Genomic DNA, 22,773 nt, shown 5'->3' with positions numbered 1-22,773 from the left:
ACTTTTGTCAACTTTAGTTTGCACAGGAGGAGCTCCCCATCCCCCACACCCAGTTCCTTGGTAGGTAGCAATGCACATGTTCCTGGAGCAGCTAGAATGCAGCTCATGGAAATCAGTGTGACAAAAAGAACTCTGTCCTCCAAATATCAAGATCTGAGCTTTGATTACTGATTGTTGTTTTTGATCTCGGAGGTGCAAAGAAACAGGCAGCTATTGTTTTGTACCTTCTCACATTGCTGCTAGTCCCTTCTACCCCCAAATGAATTGACTTTCAGGGAATTTTAAAGGCCACTGCCTCTTCCCTCTCCCCTTAATTTTTTTTCTTTTTGCCTTTTTGGGAGCCAGACATTAAAGTCTGGGACATTCGAAAGCAGCTGTATATGTGAGGAAAATTAGAAAGTGGTCACTGTTAAAGCAAACTAAATATGGCCTGAGAAGGACTCCGTACTTCTATACTTGAGTCCTTGTGGATGACCTGTAACCTAGCTTAATAGTCATACAAGATTGAAAACCTAATTTAAGAGTATGCAGCTGTAACAATAACTGTCTTGGGCAATCCCAGCGGCCATAGTTCAACCACTCATAGACTGCTAAGTGTTCAAACTGTGTTCAAATAAGGCAAACACCAACCTGTAACCAATCCAGCTGTTTCTGTACCTCACCGCCAATTTCTGTAGGTCATTTCCCTTTTTTTGTCTATAAATCTTCTTCCACTACATGGCTGTGCTGGAGTCTCTGTGAATCTGCTGCGATTCTGGGAGCTGCCCAATTTGCAAAATATTCATTGCTCAATTAAACTCCTTTAAATGTAATTCAGCTGAAGTTTTTCTTTTATCACCACACAAGCCCATGGGAAGGCACAGACTCAGAAAATACCTGAGAAGACCTTAAGTATATATCTCATTCTGATCCTTGACACAGAGATAGCTTAGAACACTCAAAAAAAAAAAAAAAAAAAAAAAATCAATAAACAATGAAATGTAACCAAGAAACAGCAAACACAGGGAAAGGGAGGAGAATCTGGCTTCTAGAGTTACCACTTTATTAGGTTCAAATATGCAAATTTTCAAAAAAAAATCACAGGGCATTCAAAGAAATGGAAACTATGGCTCAAAGGAAAAAATAAATAAATCAACCAAAATTGTCCCTGAGTAACACAGATGGAAGATCCACTAGACAAAGTCTTTAAAACAATTGCCTTAAATATATTTTAAAAACTAAAGGAAGATGTAAAAAATAAAAATCAAGAAAATGATAAATGAACAAAATAGAAATATAAAGATATCAAAACCTAAAAAAAAACCAAAAATAAATTCTGGAGATGGTAAGTACTCTAACTGAAAAAAACAATTCCCTAGAGAGATTCAAAGGCAGTTTTGAACAGGCAAAAGAATCAGTGACACTTGAAGAGAAGACAATGGAAATTATTGAGTTTAAGGAACAGAAAGAAAAAAATATTGAAGAAAAGTAAACAGAGCCTAAGGGATCTGTAGCATATCATCAAGCAGACCAACATACACACTGTGGAAGTTTTAGAAGGAGAAGAGCGAAAGGGGTAGAGAGAATATTTGGAAAAATAATGGCTGAAAAACTTCTGACACTGGATGAAAGACATGAATATAAACATCCAAGAAACTCAAGAAAATCCAAATATGATGAACTCAAGGAGACCCACACTGTGATACATTATAATCAAACCTTTGATTGAACAAAGACAGACTCACTACATACAAGAGATTTTCAATAAGATCATAAGCAGATTTTTCATTAGAAACTTTGGAGGCCAAAAGCCATTGGGCCAATATAGTCCAAGTGCAAAACAAACAAACAACCCACCCCCCAAAAAAATTACTAACCAAAAATTCTATCTCTGGCCAAACTGTCCTTCTAAAATGAGAAACTAAGACATATTCCCATATGGCTGGGCATAGTGATTCACACCTGTAATCCTGGCACTCTGGGAGCCTGAAGCAGGAGGATTGCTTAGGCCAAGCATTCAAAACCAAGATGGGAAACACAGTGAGACCTCATCCTTACAGAAAATAGTAATTAAAAAAGATTAGCTGGGCATGGTAGTGCATGCCTGTAGTCCTGGCTACTTGGGAGGCTGAAACGGTAGGATTACTTGAGCCCAGGAGTTGGAGGCTACAGTGAGCTACAGTTGTGCCACTGCACTCCAGCCTGAGTGACAGACCAAGATCTTGCCTTTAAAAAAAAAAAAAAAGATATTCCCAAATTAAAAAACTGAGGGAGTTCATTACCACTAAAGCTGCCCCAAAAGAAATGCTCAAAGGAAGCCTGCAGCATGAAATGAAAGGACTCTGGACAGTAAATCAAAGACATATGAAAAAATAACCATCTCAGTAAAGGTAAATACCTGTGCAATCATAACATCAAATATTATTGTAATAATGATTTACAACTCCACTTTTTGTTTTCTACATGATTTAAGAGAAAAATACATTTAAAAAATTATTACTCAAAAAACTAATTATTGTAACTTTGGTTGGTAGCTTCACATTTCATTTTCTATATAATTTAAAAGACTAATGTATTTAAAAGAACTATGAGTTTATGTTTTGGGATGCATAATATATAAAGATGTAATTTTATGACATCAGCTGCTGAAATAAGTGGGGATGAAGCTATAACAGAGTAAACTTTTTGTATAGTATTAAAGTTAAGCTGGTACAAATTTAAATTAGAGTGTTATTACTTCAAGATGTTAAATGTAATCCTCATGACAACCATAAAAAAAATAACTACAGAATATATACAAGGAAATGAGAAATAAATATAAACACTTTCCTACAAAAAATCAACTAAACACAAAAGATGAAAATAATGCAGGAACTGAGGGATAACAAAGTATAAGGCATATAGAAAACAAATAGCAAACTGACAGAAGTAAGTCTCTCCTTATCAGTAATTACTTTAAATAAATGTGGAGTAAAACTCTCCACCCAAGAATTACATATTGGCAGAATAGATTTAAAAATACATGATCCAACTAAATGCTGTCTACAATAGACTCATTTTAGATTTAAAAATACAAACAGATGGAAAGTGAAGAGATGGAATGATAGATCAGGCATGGTGGCTCGTGCTTGTAATCCCAGCACTTTGGGAGGCTGAGGCAGGTGGATCACCTGAGATCAGGAGTTTGAGACCAGCCGGCCAACATGGTGAAACCCTATCTTTACTAAAACTATAAAAAATTAGCTGGGGTGGTGGGGCATGCCTGTAATCTCGGCTACTCAGGAGGCTGAGGCAGGAGAATCACTTGAACCTGGGAGGTGGAGGTTGCAGTGAGCCAAGATTGAGCCATTGCACCCCAGCCTGGGCAACAAGAGCAAAACTCCGTCTCAAAAAAAAAAAAAAAAAAAAGATGGAATGATAGAAAAAGCTACACTGGCGGGGTGCAGTGGTTCACACCTATAATCCTAGCACTTGGGAGGAGGTGGGCAGATTACCTGAGGTCAGGAGTTCAAGAGCAGCCTGGGCAACATGGTAAAACCATGTCTCTATTAAAATACAAAAAAATTAGCCAGGGGTGGTGGTGTGCACCTGAGAATTTCTTGAACCTGGGAGGCAGAGGTTGCAGTGAGCTGAGATTGCACCACAGCATTCCAGACTGGACAACAGAGAGATTCTATCTCTTACCAAAAAAAAAAAAAAAAAAAAAAAAAAAAAAAAGTGTGTTTATTAAAAAAAAGAAAAGAAAAAGAAAAAGCTATTCCATGCAAATAGTAACCAAAAGAGAGCAGCAGTGGCTATACCAATATCAGACAAAATATACTTTAAATTCAAAAAATGAAAAAGACATAAAGAAGGACATTATAAATTAAAATGTTCAATACAGCAAGAAGATATAAAAACTATAAACATTCATGCATCTAATAACTGACCATCAAAACATACCAGGCAAAATCTGACATAAATGAAGGGAGAAATATAGTTCTACAATAACAAAGATTTCAGTACTCCCCTCTCAATAATTAAGACACCAATCAGACAGAAGATAAGAAAGGAAATAGAAGACAACACAAACCAACTAGATCTAACAGACATATACAGAGCATTACCCAACATCAACAGCATACACATTCTTCTCAAGTACACATGGAATATTTTCCAAGATATATCATATGGAGAGGTGAAGTCAGCTGCACTTTCTGGGGCCAGTAGGCACTTGGAGAACTTTTCTGTCTTACAAAGGGTTTGTAAAATGCACCAATCAGTGCTCTGTAAAAATGTACCAATCAGCGCTCTGTAGCTAGCTAGAGGTTTGTACAATGCACCAATCAGTGCTCTGTAAAAACACACCAATCAGTGCTCTGTAGCTAGAGGTTTGTAAAATGAACCAATCAGCACACTCTAAAATGGACCAGTCAGTGTTCTGTAAAGTGAACCAATCAGCACTCTGTAAAGTGGGTCAATCAGCACTCTGTAAAGTGGGCCAATCAGCACTCTGTAAAGTGGATCAATCAGCACTCTGTAAAATGGACTAATCAGCCAGATATGGGCACGGACAAATAAGGGAATGAAAGTTGGGCACCCCAGTCAGCAGTGGCAACCTGCTCAGGTCCCCTGCCATGCTATGAAAGCTTTGTTCTTTTGCTCTTCAGAATAAATCTTACTACTGCTCACTCTGGGTCCGTGCCATCTTTAAGAGCTGTAACACTCACTGTGAAGGTCGACAGCTCCATTCGTTTTGTTTCGTTTTGTTTTTGTTTTTGTTTTTGAGACGGAGTCTTGCTCTGTCGCCCGGGCTGGAGTGCAGTGGCCGGATCTCAGCTCACTGAAAGCTCCGCCTCCTGGGTTTACGCCATTCTCCTGCCTCAGCCTCCCGAGTAGCTGGGACTACAGGCGCTCGCCACCTCGCCCGGCTAGTTTTTTTTTTTTAATATTTTTTAGTAGAGACGGGGTTTCACCACGTTAGCCAGGATGGTCTCCATTGGCAGCTCCATTTTTGAAGTCAGCTAGACCACAAACCCAGCGGGAGGAACCAACTCCCAACACAATATGTTAAGTCACAAATTCTCGATAGATTATAAAAGGTAAATATTATGCAAATTGTCTTCTCTGATCACAACAGGATGAAATTAGAACTCAATAACACAAGTAAAACTAGAAACTTCACAAATTTGTGGAAACCGCACAGCCCACTCCTTTTTCCTTTTTTTCATGTCAGACAAGTAATGTGCCTATGTTGTAACACCAGGTTTGAGGGAGGTGCATTTCATCCAAGTGCATGAAACCCAATCATCAGGCTTGTGAACTACAAAAGGATCATACAGCACAGTCTTCAACAACCAATGGGTCAAAGAAATCACAAAAGAAATTAGAAAATAATTAGAGACAAAAGGAAATGAAACTACATCATACCAAAACTTATGGTACACAGCAAAAGTGGTACTAAAGGAAAAAAACTATAGCTATAAACAGTTAATGTTAAAAAACAAAAAAGGTCTCAAATCAACTACCTCATTTTATAACTTAAGGAACTAGAAAAAGAACCAAATTCAAAACTGGCAGAAAGAAGGAAATAAAGATTAGAGTGAAGATAAAGTAGAGAATAGAAAAATAATAGAGAAAAATCAATAAAACCAAAAGTTGAATCCTCAAGATCAGCAAAATTGATGAAATTTTAGCTAGATGAACTAAGAAAAAAGAGAAAAATTTAAATTAATAAAATCAAAAATGAAAGTGGAGATAATGATTCCACATAAATAAAAAGAATTATAATTGGCTGGGTAAAGTGGCTCATGCCTGCAATCCCAGCACTTTGGGAGGCCAAGGCAGGCACGTCAGTTGAGGTCAGGAGTTTAAGACCAACCTGGCCAAAATGGTGAAACCCTGTCTCTACTAAAAACACAAAAATTAGCCAGGCATGATAGCCTATGCCTGCAATCCCAGCTGTTCAGGAGGCTGAAACAGAATAATCGCTTGAACCCAGGAGGCAGAAATTGCAGTGAGCCAAGATCACACCACTGCACTCCAGCCTGAGCAACAGAGCAAGACTCCGTCTCAAAAAAGATAAAAAATTATAAGACAGTTCTAAGAACAAGTGTATGCCAACCACTAGGTAGCCTACATAAAATGTAAAAAAATTCCAGAAACACAAAACCTGCAAAACTAAACCCTGAAGAAATAGAAAATATGAGTAGACTTATAACTGGCAAGAAGATTAAATCAAAGGTAAGAAGATTGAATCAAAAATCAAAAAATATCCTGAAGAAAAGCCATGGACCTGATGGCTTCCTTAGTGAATTCTACCAAACATTTAAAGAACTAATACTAATCCTTCTCGAACTCTTCCAGAAAATTGAAGAAATATGATGGTAGAGCTAAATAAGCATTGACTATATAAAACAACAATAATAACAACGTCTAAGTGATAGATTTAGCAAAAATAAGAAGGAAAGAAATGTAATACGGGAGAGGTTGATTCAAGTTAGGTTTCTAAGTTTCTTGTATATTTGGGATAAGAACAAACGTAGATAAACTTTAAACATTAAATATGCATATTTACATTTCTAGATTGATCATGACATGTGTAAATGCCAAACTAGTAGAGGAGGAACATAGAATGAGAAATTTTTGTACCTGTTCTCCATCCAAGTCGTCAACATCTTTCTCACCATGGTTACCCTACAGAGCAAAGGAAAAGCAGAATGTTGAGAGAGGAGAGGAACAGGTGAATGTGGACATTTCTTTTATGTTAATTTCCTGGTTTATATTTTGTTCAGTTAATAGTAGAATTTAGACTTTACAAAACAACATTTATATACTGTATCCAATTATTATAAACAATGATACATTTATTTCTGAAATAGTTATTAGGGATATATTATATACTGTTTTTCCTGACAGTTTCCAGTGCTAAAGAGAAAATGATTTAAAAAAAAAAAAAAAAACCTTCAACTTTTGAATAAATAAAAAGACTTTCTTTTAAACATTTGCACTGGAAACAAGTAACTTACAAGAGTGAATGAAACATTTCCCAATGGTTGTCCACATGATGGTTCTTTTGTCATTGACTTTAATTTAAAAAGACTAGCAAATATACATGGATTAATCTATATAATAGAAACCTGGAAGATCACAGATTAAGAAGAAATTAAGTGAGTATGTGTACATGTGTGGGCACTTATAGTATTTTTAAAAACCTGAAAAACAGATAAGGTGACAAGAATAAAAACAGGCAGCCGCATAATGTGTCAAATGTTCCATCTCTTTTTAATTATGGGCCCTTCATTTTCCCAACTATCTTAAAATAATAGTTAGTATATACATCATAAAGCATATTCTGAAGAAAAACATTGAGAGTTTTACAGGGAGAATAAAATGTACTTTATAAGTGTGGAATAGTTGATTTAATATCCATACAAACTTACCAAGTTTCAGGCACTTTTTTAAAACAAGTACAGCTGAATGAGTACCTGAAAATAAATATACTAAGCTCATGGACTAGAATTACACAATACATTTGCTACAGGCCACAGGAGGTAAATTGTGATACCAAAAAACATACATGAGGAAGCCCCATGAGCCCTTGTCTGTCTTGCTCATCATTTTGTAATAACTCCCTGGGATAATATGGGTAACAAAGTGGGCACCTAATAAATATTTCTGAATGAAAATGAAATACATAGGAATTAACCAAGGAAGTTAAAGACATGTATAAGAAAAACTATAAAATATTGCTGAAAGAAATTAAAGACATAAAAAATAGAAACTCATCCTATGTTTACAGAGTAGAAGACAATATTTTTAGGATAGCAATACTGCCCAAAGTGATCTACAGATTCAATACAATCCTATCAAAATCCTGATGATACTCTTTATGGAAATAGAAAAATTCATCCTAAAATTCATATAGAATATCAAAGTTCCCTGAATAGCCGGAACAGTCTTGAAAAAGGAACAAATCTGGAGGAGTCACAGTTTCTCACTTTAAAATTTACCACAAAGCTACAGTAATCAAAACAGTGTAGTACTGTCATAAACATAGATAGAGACCAATGGAAGATATAGACCAATGGAATAGAATAGATAATTCAGAAATAAACCCTCATATATATGGTAAATGATTTTCGCAAGAGAGCTAAGACGATTCAATGAGGAAAAGAGTCTTTGCAACAACTGGTGCTGGGAAAACTGGATATCTACATGCAAAATAATGAAGTTGGACCCTTGTCTAACACTATATACAAAAATTTATTTAAATGGATCAAAGATCTACATTTAAAACCTTAAGAAACAGTAAAACTCTTAAGAAAAAACATACGGCAAAAGCTTTATGACATTGGATTTGGCAGTGATTTCTTGGATGTGATTCTAAGGACACAGGCTACAAACCAGAAAACAGAAAAATTGAACTTTATGGAAAGGAAAAAAAATTTGTGAATAATTATGTGAGGCAATGGATATGTCAATTAACACGATTTAATCATTTCATACTGTATGCATACATCAAAATATGTTGCCAACCACAAATATATATAACTTATTTGTCGATAATAAGTTGAGTAGAATTTTTTAATATATATTTTTAAAGACAATATCAGCAGAGTAAAAAGGCAACCTACAGAATAAAATAAAATATTTGCAAATCATATATCTGATAAGATATTAATATATAGAGAACTCCTAAAACTCAACAATGAAAAATGAACAATTTGATTTAAAAGTAGGCAAAGGACATGAGTAGACACTTCTCTAAAGAAGATGTGTAAATGGCCAATAAGTACATGAAAGGTGTTCAGCATCACTAATCATTAGGGAAATACAAACGAAAACTTACATTGAGCTATCACCCCACACTTGGTAAGAGGGATACTACACATTTTTTTTTTTTTTTTTTTTTTTTTTTTTGAGACAGAGTCCCACACTGTCGCCTCAGCTGCAGTGCAGTGGCATGATCTGGGTTCACTACAACTTCCGCCTCCCAGGTTCAAGCAATTCTCCTGCCTAAGACTCCCAAGTAGCTGGGATTACAGGCCCTGCCACCACACCCAGCTAATTTTTGTTGTTGTTGTTTGTTTTTTGTACTTTTAGTAGAGACAGGGTTTCACTATGTTGGCCAGGCTGGTCTTGAATAACTGACCTCGTGATCCACCCACCTCGGCCTCTCAAAGTGCTGGGATTACAGGAAAACTTCTTAAAAAACATAAAAAATATGTTGACAAGAATGTGGAGACATTGAAACTCTTCTGCACTGTTGCTGGAATACAAAATGTTATAACCACTGTGGAAAACAGTATGGCAAGTCCTCAAAAATTAAAAATAGAATTACCATATGATCCAGAATTTCCAATTCTTGGTATATACCCCAAAGAATTGAAAACAGAATCTTGAAGAGATATTTATACACCCATGTTACAATAACATTATTCACAATAGCTAAAACATAGAAGTAACTCAAGTGTTCACCAATGGGATGAATGGAAAAGCAAAATGTGGTACATGCCTGTAGTCACAACTCCTAGGGAGGCTGAGGTGGGAAGACTACTTGAGCCCAGAAGTTCAAGGTCCCCCTAGGCAACATAGTGAGACCTCATCTCTAAAAACATTTAAAGAAAAATTTAAAAAGGAAATATTGATATATGCTACGACATGGATGAACTTTGAAGGTGTTATGCTAGATGAAGTAAACCAGTCACAATAATACATATACCGTATGATTCCACTTACATGAGCTAATTAGAGTAGGCAAAATCATAGAGAAAGAAAGTAGAATAGCAGAGGAGGCAATAGGTAATTGTTTCATGAGTATTGAGTTTCAGTTTTACAAGATGAGAAGAGTTATAGAGATGAATGGTGGTAATAGTTGCATAAGATTATGGATATACTTAATACCACTAAACTGTACACTTAAAAAATGGTTAAGATGGTAAATTTTATGTTATATGTATTTTATCACAATAAAATAATTGGAAAACATTTCCCAGAAATAAACAAACTTGAGAAAAAGATAATAGATTAAATTTTGGCACACTCATAGAATTTAGGGTTAATGTTTGTAAAACACATATTTTGTAGCAGATACTGGGAATATTGATATACACAAAGTCTATGGAACAGGCATAGTCTGGTGGAGCAATAGCCATATCTGCAGATTATTACAATCTAATATAATAAATTATGATAGAGGTGCATACAAGATGCATTGAGAGCTGCATAGAGGTGCATACAAGATGCAATGAGAGCTGCATTAGTTAAGATTACGTGAGCGGCTATAATAGATAAATTCTGAAATCTGTGGTTTAACACAATAAAGGTTTATTTCCCACTCTCACAATGGTCCTATGCAGGAGTTACTGGTTGAGCAGCTCTCTTCTAAGGAGACTCAGGGGGCCTGGGCTCCTTTCTCTAACAGCTCTACCCTCTTCAACATGTGGTTCCTGAGACCTCGTTGAGAGGGTTCTTTAGATCAGCCACCTGAATGTGGAAAACAACAGGGAAAATCACAACTGGGAGGAATTTACCCTCCAAGCCTGAGAGTGTACACATTGTTTCCATTCACCTTCTGTGGCCATTTCAAACAACAAATGAGGCTGGGAAATGTTTTGCTCTGTGCCAAAAAGGAGAAGAAATGTGTTTGGTATTCTGCAGCACAGTCTGCACAAAAGTAGAGAAACAAAGGGAAATTTCACAGGGGCATAAATTCTTCTAGCTCTTGAAAGATAAGGTCCATTTTCCAGGTGAACAATGCATATCAGAGCATTTCAGGCAGAAGTAAGAGAGTGTGAAAAGACAAGGAAACACATACAATGACAAAAGAACAGTCTGGAGTATCGCTGGGAGAGTTGGTTGTTTAGTATGGTTGGAGTGTAAAATTCAAGGGTGGTAGGTCGAGAAACTTGAAAACTAGCAACAGGATCATTTAGCTCAACTCCAAAAAACTTACTGAATACTATGTTCAAACATTTTAAGGGTTTGAAATGAGGGAAAACATTAATAAGTGTCATTTCCAAGGAGCTTCCAGTTTAATGGAGATCACAAAAAAAGAGAATCTTGTTTTTAAGAAAAAAAAAAAAAAAGGGTGAAGACTCTATGTATTTTTAAAAAATATATAGAATTTGTAGGATTTTGTGTCTGATTGGATGGGAAGTGGCAGGAAAGATAAGAAGAATAGAGAGACGTACAAAATGACTTTCATAGTTATTTCAGAGACTGGGTAGCTAGGAGAGGGGATACAAGAATAGAATTCTGAGGGTGGGTAGGATCAATTAGTGAATGAAATTAATTGTAAAAGATTTGAGCTCCAAAAACTTATGGAACATTCACCTTAAGACCAGCAAGTCTTAAAATTCACATACATAGGTGTGATTAAATTTGCTGAATCAATCTCAACTGGAATCAGGCTCCATCAGCTGTTTCTGTGTCTTCATTCTATTTGTAGCATCTCATGTTTGAACTTCTTCCCAGTTGGACAATAAAACATTTTCTAATTCTATAACTTAAAAAAGCAACCCTCCTTAAAACTTCGTTTAGTTGTCATTCCGTTAAACAAAAGACTTAAAAATTAAAAAATATTTTAAAAAGACATCCTCACCTCCTCTATTATACATTTCTGCCCTATCACAAGAGTGAAACTGCTTTCATTGTATGTCATTATATTTTAATTGATGAAATTCATTGATTATTTTCACTAAGTCTATTAGATTTATCTGGGAATATGGCACTGATCATTCTTTGAGACTTAAAAAATTAACCAGGCACAGTGGTGAGCACCTATAGTCCCAGCTGCTAGCGAGACTGAAGCAGGAGTACTGCTTGAGCCCAGGAGATTGCAACTGCAGTAAGCTGTGATCCCATCACTGCACTCCAGCTGGTCAACAGGACAAAATTTCATCTCTAAAATTAAAAAATAATAATATAAATAAAAAGATAACACTATCTCCTACTTTGACTTGGGTGAAATTGCTCTCTCCTACTGTTTTTGCTGATTCTTCTCAGTTTCTTTGGATGGCTCTTCTCCCCACTTCCATAATTGGCCACCTGTTCTTCTGTTTCCAAATGGCAACCTCACATCTCTGGCCTCAGCATGAACTTTGTCAAGGACTCTATCACCCTTAAGCAGACTCAGTGCTCAGATTCCTCCAGAGGGGAAGCCAGTGACCCAAACAAATGGGGAATAGGTATGCACACATACTGAATGAAGAATTGGAATCCTGGCCAAAGTAGCTGCTCCTCAGTTCCATTTGATATTTGTTGTGTCAAGCAAATTTATTCTTTAAAACTCAATTTTTTTATTTGTATATAATATGTTAAAGTAGCCCATTTATTAAGATCTATTTAGGAGGGAAAAAATACACAATCCATTTTTGCATAACATCATGGATATATTTTATACTACATAACAAATCTCTGACATAAACAAATGACTCTTCAATTAACGTTTATTATCCTGACTTCTGTCATGACCTCTGTACAGAATCAGAGTTCCAGCTATAAACTGGATATATCCATTTTGTTACCACATAGGTACGTCAAATTCTACACACTCAGGCTGGGCGCAGTGGCTCACGCCTGTAATCCCAGCACTTTGGGAGGCCAAGGCACATGGATCACGAGGTCAGGAGATTGAGACTATCCTGGCCAACATGGTGAAACCCATCTCTACTAAAAATACAAAAATTAGTCAGGTGTGGTGGTGTGCACCTCTAGTCCCAGCTACTCAGGAGACTGAGGCAGGAGAATTGCTTGAACCCTGGAGACCGAGGTTGCAGTGAGCCAAGATTGTGCCATTGCACTCCAGCCTGGTGACAGAGCGAGACTCCATCTCAAATTTTTAAAAAAATAAAAAAATAAAAAAATTCCGCACACTCAGCATTGAGATATGTGGAATCTGGCAAGTCCAGTTTCTAGTCTCTTCCTGAAATTTGTTTTAGGACATATTTGAAAAACGTATTTCAAATCTTTCATACCCATCACTTTCATCTATATATCAATAATAAAGTCTAAAGGTAATAATTAAGCTAAATTCAAATCTCCAAATGACAGATGAAATTAGATCATTTCAGTGTATTGAACCATCCATACATAAGAATAAATAGTAATAGTATATGTAGTAAGAACAATAGTAGGCAGTTATCTTCTATTACTATTACTATGTTAGACATTGTATTAAAAGTTTTGCATGTGCCGGGTGCAGTAGCTCACACCTGTAATCCCTACACTTTGGGAGGCTGAGGCGGGTGGATCACCTGAGGTCAGGAGTTCCAGACTAGCCTAACCAACATGGTAAAACCACGTCTCTACTAAATACAAAACATTAGCTGGGCATGCTGGCGTATGCCTGTAATCCCAGCTACTTGGGACGCTGAAGCAGGAGAATCGCTTGAACCCGGGAGGCAGAGGTTGCAGTGAGCCGAGAATGCACCACTGCACTCCAGCCTGGGCAACAAGAGTGAAACTCCATCTCAAGAAGAAAAAAAAAAAAAAAAAAGTTTTGCATGAATTAATGAAAGAATCCTCACAACAAGTACAGCAGAAAAATAATTATCCCCAATATATACATGAGCAAGTAAAGACTCACATAACTTCCCAGTTTGGTCTTAGTGATAAATGAATAAGTTCTGATGTTATTATTTGACTTCATATATCCAGCCATGCCTAAACCTAGGAAACCCCTGTAACTTTTATTTGAGGACACACCATTTTGTTTTTTTTTAATGAGTTCAGATTGGAATTATGTCACTTCAAATTAAGAGAGGCCTAAGAAATACACCTTGGAAAAATAGGTACCTTTTACAGAGTACCTGAAGTAGCCGGACATGAGATATTGATAAACTTATGAATCAGTCACAGGTTAGGAAACACCAAGTGATCATTGCCCCCATGGAAACCATTCTAAGACACGTTGCTTATAGTGTGTTACAGATGAGGTAACCACCACCCTCCAGAATATTTTCCTATATAGAACTTTAGTTCCAAGGGATAAGGGAGACAGCAGTGGGTAAGTGGCAGGGAGAAAAAGTGGATAATCCTTGTTGATTACTTGAGAACAACTTAAATTCCTCCACCAACTTTTCTACCAGACACCGCCAACATACCCATTTTAATATGTCAGACACAAAAGGGCATGTACAAACAATTCACAAAAGAGAAAATAATTGCATAACCTCTCTCGTAATGTAAATGCCAAATAAGGCTAGTTGCCATTTTTCAGTTATAAAACTTATAAAATCATGTAGCAATCCTAGTGCTGATCACAAAGTGTTGTCTAGCTTTCTTCCTTTTTGGTACATGGTGGATTTGCACTTCCAGGCAACTTATAAGTGGGTGAAGCCAGATGACTTGTTATGACTAATGGGATTGTGAACTAAGTGATATTTTTTACTTCTGGAAAAGAACATTGAATAGCAGATGCAAAACCTTATACAGCTCTCCTGCGTGGGATTCCAGAGAAAGGATGATAGAGAACAGAGCACCCATCTAGCTTGCAAAAAAATATGTAGTTTGAGCAAGGTATACATCTAAGTTGTTTTAAGCCAATGAAGTTCTGAGGCTGCTTGATACTGTGGATGACCATAGCCTATTTTGACTGAAATTAAATATAAAAAGTGACAACAGCTTATTTTTAAATACATTTTAATTTAAATACGTTTTAATCCAAGGTGGATTAAAATGTGCATACTTATGTCCCCTTACTGGCAGGATAAATTGGGGGAAACTTTTTGGAGTATACTTTTGCAGGATGTCCTAACAGATAATTTTTTTTTCTCTTGGTAATATATCTCAATATAAAAAGGAAAAAGGAAAGAAGTATTAGCACTGATAACAAAAGTTCTGTTTTCAAGGAAGTTCAGAGACAAATTTATCTTAATAAATTTCCAGTATATTCTAAGTTAAGAGAACCCACTCTGAGATCAAGCCCTTGATTATGAATCCATTCTCCACATCTTTTTGGCTGTCATCTCACAATATTGGGACTCACAAAAAATGGGGCTCACAATATTACCAAAATTAATTGGACAGAATAAACACTTAATAAATATTAGCCACTAATATGATTATTATGTAAGACCTTATATTCTGTCCCCCAGCTTGTTCAAGGCTGCATGCTCTGTCTTAATTCATATATTCATTACTGATACTTCATTTATTTATATTGGTACATCATTACAAATTTATTTTAATTCTATCCAGTCATTTAGGAAATAGAGCCGAATACTGCTGAAAGCATTGTTGAAAAACAATCTTTCCTCCATGTTCAACTTTGGGATAACATCAAAATATACCTTACTACTAACAAAAGTGACAAAAGGTATATTACTAACAAAATACACTTTTTTACTAACAAAAGCGATTGGAGACTATGACTTAGACACTGGCAGCGTGAACTTGTTAAGACTTCACCTCTGAAATGAACAAATTTTCCCCTTCCCTTCTGTCCATAAGTACAGCGAGAAAGCAGCAGACCCACCACACTGTAGCAGGGTCCGTATCAAACGGTAAACAGCATACAATACATCCCTTCTCCCAGCACGCAGACTCAAGGAAAAGAGAAGAATGGGCTGCATTGATTATATCTAACTAATCCTAAATCCACCAATCAGGTAACTTTCTCCTTCTCCTAAGAGTAGGTGGATATGAGGGCTGGATCGAGACTAAGGATGTGACCCCAGTGTAAATCCTTGCAAAACTACTGTTGTATGCTGACAGAAGTATCTCACTTAAAGACCAAAATGGGTTTTGAGTTTCCTCAGCAGCTGTAGACCTGGATTTTTTATTACTGGATGCATGTGGTTTATCATTCATATTGATAATTCTAAAGAATTAAAAGAATTACACAAGCAAATCAACACATGTTCCCATTAACTTGTTTCTTAATACATCCTGTTTATTCTCAACCTAATGTAGGGCTCTCACCACTTTCAGTACTTAATCTCCCTCCCTCCCTCCCTCTCTGCCTCCCTCTCTCACTCCCTGTCTCCCTCCTTGGCCATTTGTTTTTCGAACATGCTGTTTAGATCTCTGGAGTGAGCACACGAAGTCAATGAGTTCTTTATGTTCAAAATCATTCATAGCTGTTCACATTCACTGCCCTAAATTAGATAATTCCTCCAAAACAATAACTAACCCTGGCTTGAATTTGATGCTCTGCCTGGTTCTCTTGAAATATGCTTCCATTAGTTTATGCCTATCTTTGAAGTTCCGATTTTCTCATTTTTTGAGCATTTTTATTCAGGACACAGGATTTTCTGTGGTGACTCTTCACCAGTAATAGCTTTGTCACCTCTAAACCCATATAGCAATTCTTTGAAGAATTTATGATGCTCTTCCCCTCTCAAACCTATTCATATTTTCTGTAACCATTTGGTGTAGCTGCCTGATCATCAAGGCGTGGTCCACCAGGTGCTCCTCCTATATATATATATAGGAGAGAAGAGAAAGTAAATGGATCCCAAGACCCATTCCTGCCCAGAGGATGATATTAGTGATGTAGGACAACCCCAAATTTGCTTAAACTTTCAGTTGTCTCTCTTCCATCAAAGATCTAATCCGAATCAGTGTGGAATCCTCAATCACATATCAAATTCTATTTTATGTAGAATTGGGAGATTTTTACATCTATCAATTTGAGCCTTAGGGCATTTCATTAGTTAGCAGATGGCATGCAACATGATAGAAAGTGCATTAGATAAAAAGTAGAATTGACAATTATGAGAGCTTTGTGTCATGTTGTGCTTTTTATTTGATTGTTAGAGGCATTCATTATTTGTTCAAAAGACCCAAAGCCTTTAGATTTCAAGGCTATTAGAAGAAACTCTGATTTACTAGTTTAAATTAAAATGTTTTTCAAAGGCAAATATAGTAAATCATCTTTATTTATTGAAATCAGGTGGTAGTTCATTATATTAGCCTATGTATTTTTGAATGTTTGAAATATTTTATAACAAAAATAGGTTGTTTTTTAATTCCAAACTTGAACACAGTCAACCAACAAGATGTTAGGTATCAAGGAGATAATTATACCCTTTTCCCCTCCCTAGTTCAGAAACAATTGGGAAATCGATGCAGAAATCAGATGAAGATTCTAGTGTCATCTTTATTACTTGTGAAAACAGCTTGGAAAATGTTGCGTTAGCTCTTTGACCAAATGGCCCTGCCAACCCTGACTCCCAAAATTGACTCTCATATCCAGATCCAGGCACAGGAGCACTTGCAGAAGAAAAGCTCTTCCACATGAGAGAGAAGGGCCTAAGTGAACCCTCTCTGCAGGGAAACAGATCTGAAAATATGGGCACAGACTGCTAACGTGAGTAGGAAGGGGCAGGAGAGAGGTTTCTGGGGTACTGGAAATGTTTTATTTCTTGATCCGGAGTGATTTCATGGGTTTATAAACATGTAGAAACCCATCAAGCTGTATACTTAAGATTTGTGTATTTTTGTGTATTTCCCCATATGTATTAACCTACTAGCATTGCAATAACAAAATGTCATAGACTAGGAGGCTTCAACAACAAATTAATTTTCTCACAATTCTGGAAGCTGTAATTCCAAGATCAACATGTCAACAGGTTTGGTTTGTCCTGAGGTCTCTGACTACCTTCTCACTGCATCCTCACATGGCCTTTATTTATACATATCCCTGTGTCACTTCCTTCTCTTATAAGGGTATAAGTCATCTTGAATTAAGGTCCCACCCTATAGGCCTTAATTAACTTTAATTATCTTTTTAAAGGCCCTATATCCAAATACAGTCACATTGTGAGTTAAGGCTTCAACGTATGAATTTTGAGACAGAGTTCAGTCCACGACACCATTTATATGGTAAACTGTACTTCAATAACAAAAATTTTTTAAAAAGCAAATGTTCATAAAGAGTTCATTTACATTTAATGTAAATGACGAGACTGAATTTACTATATGATAATGCATTAGTCCATTCTCACACTGCTGTAAAGCTACTACCTGAGACTGGGTAATTTATAAACAAAAGAGATTTGTGTTGACTCACAGTTCCACATGGCTTGGGAAGGCCTCAGGAAACTTACAATCGTGGCGGAAGACAAGGAGGAGCAAGGACCTTCTTCACATGGTGGTAGGAGAGAGAAGCAAGCGGGAGCAGGGAAACTGCCTTATAAAACCACCAGATCTCATGAGAACTCACTTACTATCACAAGAACAGTGTGGGGGAAACCACCCTCATGATCAAATCAACTCTCTCCCTCAACACGTGGTGATTACAATTGAAGATGAGATTTGGGTGGAGACATAGAGCCAAACCATATCAGATGACTTTAAGAAAACTCATTCTTTCCTGAGAAAACTGTGGGAAAAGAGTACAAGAGAACTGGAAGCCTATGCAAAAGAAGGAAGGTGCCAGAGGGACAAGGGAGGGTCAGTGAGAAGGGTAGATCTGGAAGCAGGGAGTAGCTTTTCCTGCTTTACAAGTAGGATTTAGTTTGGAATAGGCCAAAATCCCCTGTCTGGGGCCAGCTGGTGGACCCAGATGGGGCCCATCACTTTCAGTAATAGAGAGGGAGAGAGAGAAGAGAGAGGAGAGAAGTGGAAAGTGGGTGTGGGCTTGAGGGGAAAGATTGGGGGCAGGTGTGAAAGAGTAGTAGAAAAATGGTAAGAAAGAGAGAGGGAGAGAAAGAGAAGAGGAAAGAAGAGGAAAGAAAAGGAATAAATATGACTCTACAAGAGGTAAACACATGGCTTAAAGTTAAAGGAAAAAAACTCTGGATGCCAGATCCCTGGGTTCATGTCCCACCTCAGCTATTTAAGAGCTACGTGACCATGGTAACATCACTTAATCTTTCCATGCCTCAGTCTCTTAATCTGTCAAATGAAGTAAAGAATACTACCTGAATTATATGATCATTTACAGACACAAAAGAGCTAATATATGTACAGTTAGCAAATGTCTACTATTATTATCACTCAAGTTCAAGGTTTCCATCTAGGATTCAAGAAATAAGAAATGACAACCTGCCTCTGTGAAGATTCAGCAAATGTGTACAGCCTGGGAAATAGTCTGTTCCTTTTTCACTCCCTTGTTTGCTTTTCCAGCTGGGCTTAGGGTGTGTATAGTTACGGCCAACTCTGAACATAGCAACCCTAGAAAGATTGCTCAGCGTAGCTGTGCCGAGGTGACTGGTATATATATATATACAGCAGTTCTCATGTGATTTTACTTAAGCCTGTTAGCTCCCACCATAGACCTAATTTTCCATCTAGGAAATGTTGATATCCTGCTGTTCCATGATAAGGCTAAGTGAGAAGTCTGCAGTCCTCAAATGTAATTTTTCTACATGAGTTATCTTGCTTGATTTTTTCATTGAGGCAGCCAAAAAAAACAAATCCAGCAAAGACCATTTTATTCCCCTCCACTTCACTGTGATGCAGGTTGATAGACCACACTAACCCCTAAGGAGGATCATTTCTGAAATGTGAGAATGCAGGTGTTTTGCTTATTTTCTACATGGGCACTTTTCTCTCTGCCAGTGCCTGTCTCCAGAGATGACAGCACTGCAAAGAAACGGGGAGCTGAAAAACCACAGGTAATGTTTACTGTGTGCATTTATTAAAAGGTGTTAACAACTAATTGCATAGCATCACCCACTTAAACACATTGCAAAAAGTATTATTACCATGAGTCTGAAGAATGCTTCCCTGGCATAGATTTTTAATAGCTTTTAAAAATAATATGGCCCTATAGGAAATGCCAAATTTGTGGCCTCATCCAGTGCATTTGGGAGACGGGATGTGGTTCAGCAGTTATGGGGGCTGCCGTGAGTCATCTGTGGAGACAAAAGTTTCCATGGTGACCTTCCCCATTCATTCAGTGTGAGGCCTCCATATACTCATGAGGATTAATGACATGGCATTAACACTGATCATCATAATGAAGAGAGTTGTCTGAGACTGGGGCAGCCCAACCCTGACATTTTCAAGGAAATAGGATGGAAGAATTTAACCAATGTGTAGAGGAAGAAAATATTGAACTACAAGGAGAGGAAATCCATTTCTTCCTTTTTTTATAGAATAATCTTCCTGCCAGAATAGAGTCTGCTGCTGACAGACTTCTATACTCTCCCCTCTGAGAATTCTCTTAATATTACGACAGAGTGGGGGTGGAAATAAATAACCCCAAAAATATTTCACTGTACGTCAAAAGAACCAGGACTAGAGAATAAGGGAAAGGCACAGACTTAAATTCTACTCAGTTGTCTTATTTGTTTGTTTATTTAAACACCTTAAGATGTTCCTTAGGAAATCCTTTTAGGGAAACTCGTTTTACTGAGAGACGTGCCTATTCTATAGCTTCATGGCACTACTTTTTTTCCTTTCAGGGAAAAAAAAACCATTCTTTTCACATTGTGCTAATAGCAACATTTTATTTTAGCTCACAGAGATGTGGGGCATTGTACAAACTGATAAAGTGAAATGTTAGGAGCCTACGATCTAATTCAGATGCCAGCCTGGGTACAATTGCAGACACAAAAAGAGATTATTACACTTTCCCAGAGCAGGATGCAGATACTCATAGGCTCACAGAGGATTGTGCCTTGTGATTTAGTTAGTTGTTTGCATGGTTATGTCTTTTATTAAATTTCAAGATTCCGTAGAGCAGGAACTTTATCTTATTCACCTTTGGCATAGCCAGCTCTACCCCTAACACACACACATAAAAATATACACAGGCACACATATACACAAACATACCTACACACACACATACCCGTAGCATCTTACTTTACACCCCACACACTGCGTTACTACCTACCTCTTAAATGAGTGGATTTCATCAGCAATGTAAAACCTCAAATGAGACAATTAAGCACTTGTACATGAAGTTTTAGAAACTCATATAGTAAAATTATAATGGTTTTTAAAACTATGTAACACTGTTTTGCTTTTTTAAATGTTTAGACAAGTGGATTGGACACAAATGCAATAAAGCCTGAGAGGCAGTAAATGAAAAAAAAAAATCATGAAAAAAAAATCAAGAGACTCTAAAGCAGCTGGACTATTCGGGTTGATTAAATAATGTCTGCAGAATGCTGATGACTGGACCTACTCTGGCATTTGTTAATCCAGCAAATATTTACTGAGTACCTATTTTAATAGTTATTTGTTCTGTGCCAAACACTATCCCAAGTGCTTATGCATATTAACTTATTTAATCTCTCCTAAGAGGTAAACACTATTATGAAAATATCTATTTTTTAGGAAAGTAAACTGAAGTAGGAGTAATGTCAGTAGCTTGCCTAAATTCACGTAAATAGTATGGAGTGGAGTTGTAAGCTGAACCAAGCAGGCTGGCTCCAGATCACAAGCTCTTAACCGCTAAGTGATAATGCCAACCCCTGGTCTAGAAACTGGTAATATAACAATAGTCAAACGGTACATACATCTTCTTGCTTTTCATAAAGCTTGGAGTTTTGAAGTGGAGACATGCTTAAAACCACCAGTTGCAATCACAAATGGCAAAGTGCCACAAGAGACAAGGAAGGGACTCTAGGAACAGGTTAGTGCAAGTCATTCTAACCTAATGATTATGAGGCTAGTTATAATAGGACAGTGAGATAGGCAAGCACCACTTTCGTACTGACCTTGTTTTCTATTTGTCTTTGATGAGGAGGTATGCATAACTCGGCCAGAGATATTGAAGGAAGGAATCTTTCCAAATGGTTTCTCAGGTCAGCTGATGAACTTTGAGAGACATACCTCTGGGAAGCAGAAAGTTAACATCTGACTAGAGAGACGCGATCACACCAGCTTGAAACTGTCAGCATGGACTGTTGGGAGGGACAGTGTTTGCAAGAGGCCAAAAGTACAGAGAGAACAGCACAGTCAACAGAAGATCCTGATAACCTTTGCTAAGGTTATAGTGAGTGCCATGGATATGAGAAACTTTGGGGGAACTGGGTACCTGCTAAGAAGGTGTCTCTAAAAGTCAGTTTAAATCTCGGTGATTAATTAAACATTTTTATGCCTCATTATAGTAGTTAAGTAGTTTCTATGTACCAAACTCTATGGTAAGTCTTGGGAGAAAAAAATTATTGTTATTATTGTTATCCTGATCAAAGTTATGACATGAAAGAGCTGGCATAGGAACCAAAACCTAACTTATTCCAAAGCCAGTTCTTATGGTACTGTGGCTTGTGACCAAAATTCTTGCTGGGGTTTGCAAATGAAGCAAGTTAATACCCGTTCATAAGTAGGAACTAGTGACTCATTGGATCTGAGTAGAGAGCTTGACACAGAATTATCCTGCAACTCTCAGAAGTAATTTGTCACTTAATGCCACTGATGCCCCTGTACAGAGGGTGAGAGTCAAATCTATGAGGACACACTAGAAACAAATGTAAGATTTTGTTCCCATTTCAAAGTCTGTATGAATTTCGAGTCTTAGTTGATTAGATTATTTCATTCAATATTAATTATGGCAGAATATCTAGGGACAGGGCAAAGTAGTAATCAGGAGAAGATCTAAAACTGAGGAGAAACACATTTTAAAATGTCAGGGAAATGGATACACACAGATATCAAGAGAATGGACATAAATATTGCAAGCTGGGAGTTGTAGAGGCCCCAGCAAACAGCTTCTGGATGATCAATAAAAATGCAAGGGGAAAAGCAAAATGTGTGCTCAAACAGGGAAGCTATGAGAAATTGTCAGGAGAGTCAAAGAAATGGAGAAAGTGGAGAGGAGACAAGGCAAGACCTATAGCTGGGTCTGAACCCTGGCCTGAGGCAACTTGCTCTTGCGCTGCTAGTTCTTGAGTTCCTTTTCCCCTTGCT

General features: G+C 37.1%; 1 non-coding gene and 1 pseudogene across 1 annotated transcript; one reads left to right on the top strand and one right to left on the bottom strand.

The window, feature by feature from the left end:
• The window catches only part of LOC103241006 (elongation factor 1-delta-like), a 52,183-nt pseudogene that overhangs the window by 11,888 nt on the left and 17,522 nt on the right, over window positions 1-22,773 (top strand).
• On the bottom strand, window positions 5,189-5,293 carry LOC119625557 (small nucleolar RNA U13). Its single transcript, XR_005241747.1, has one exon. It is a non-coding gene; the product is annotated as a small nucleolar RNA U13 (small nucleolar RNA).

Source organism: Chlorocebus sabaeus, chromosome 13, assembly GCF_047675955.1.
Source record: "Chlorocebus sabaeus isolate Y175 chromosome 13, mChlSab1.0.hap1, whole genome shotgun sequence".
NCBI lineage: Eukaryota > Metazoa > Chordata > Mammalia > Primates > Cercopithecidae > Chlorocebus > Chlorocebus sabaeus.
Note: the sequence above shows the minus strand (reverse complement) of the source record. Positions and strands in the feature narration are given on the sequence as shown.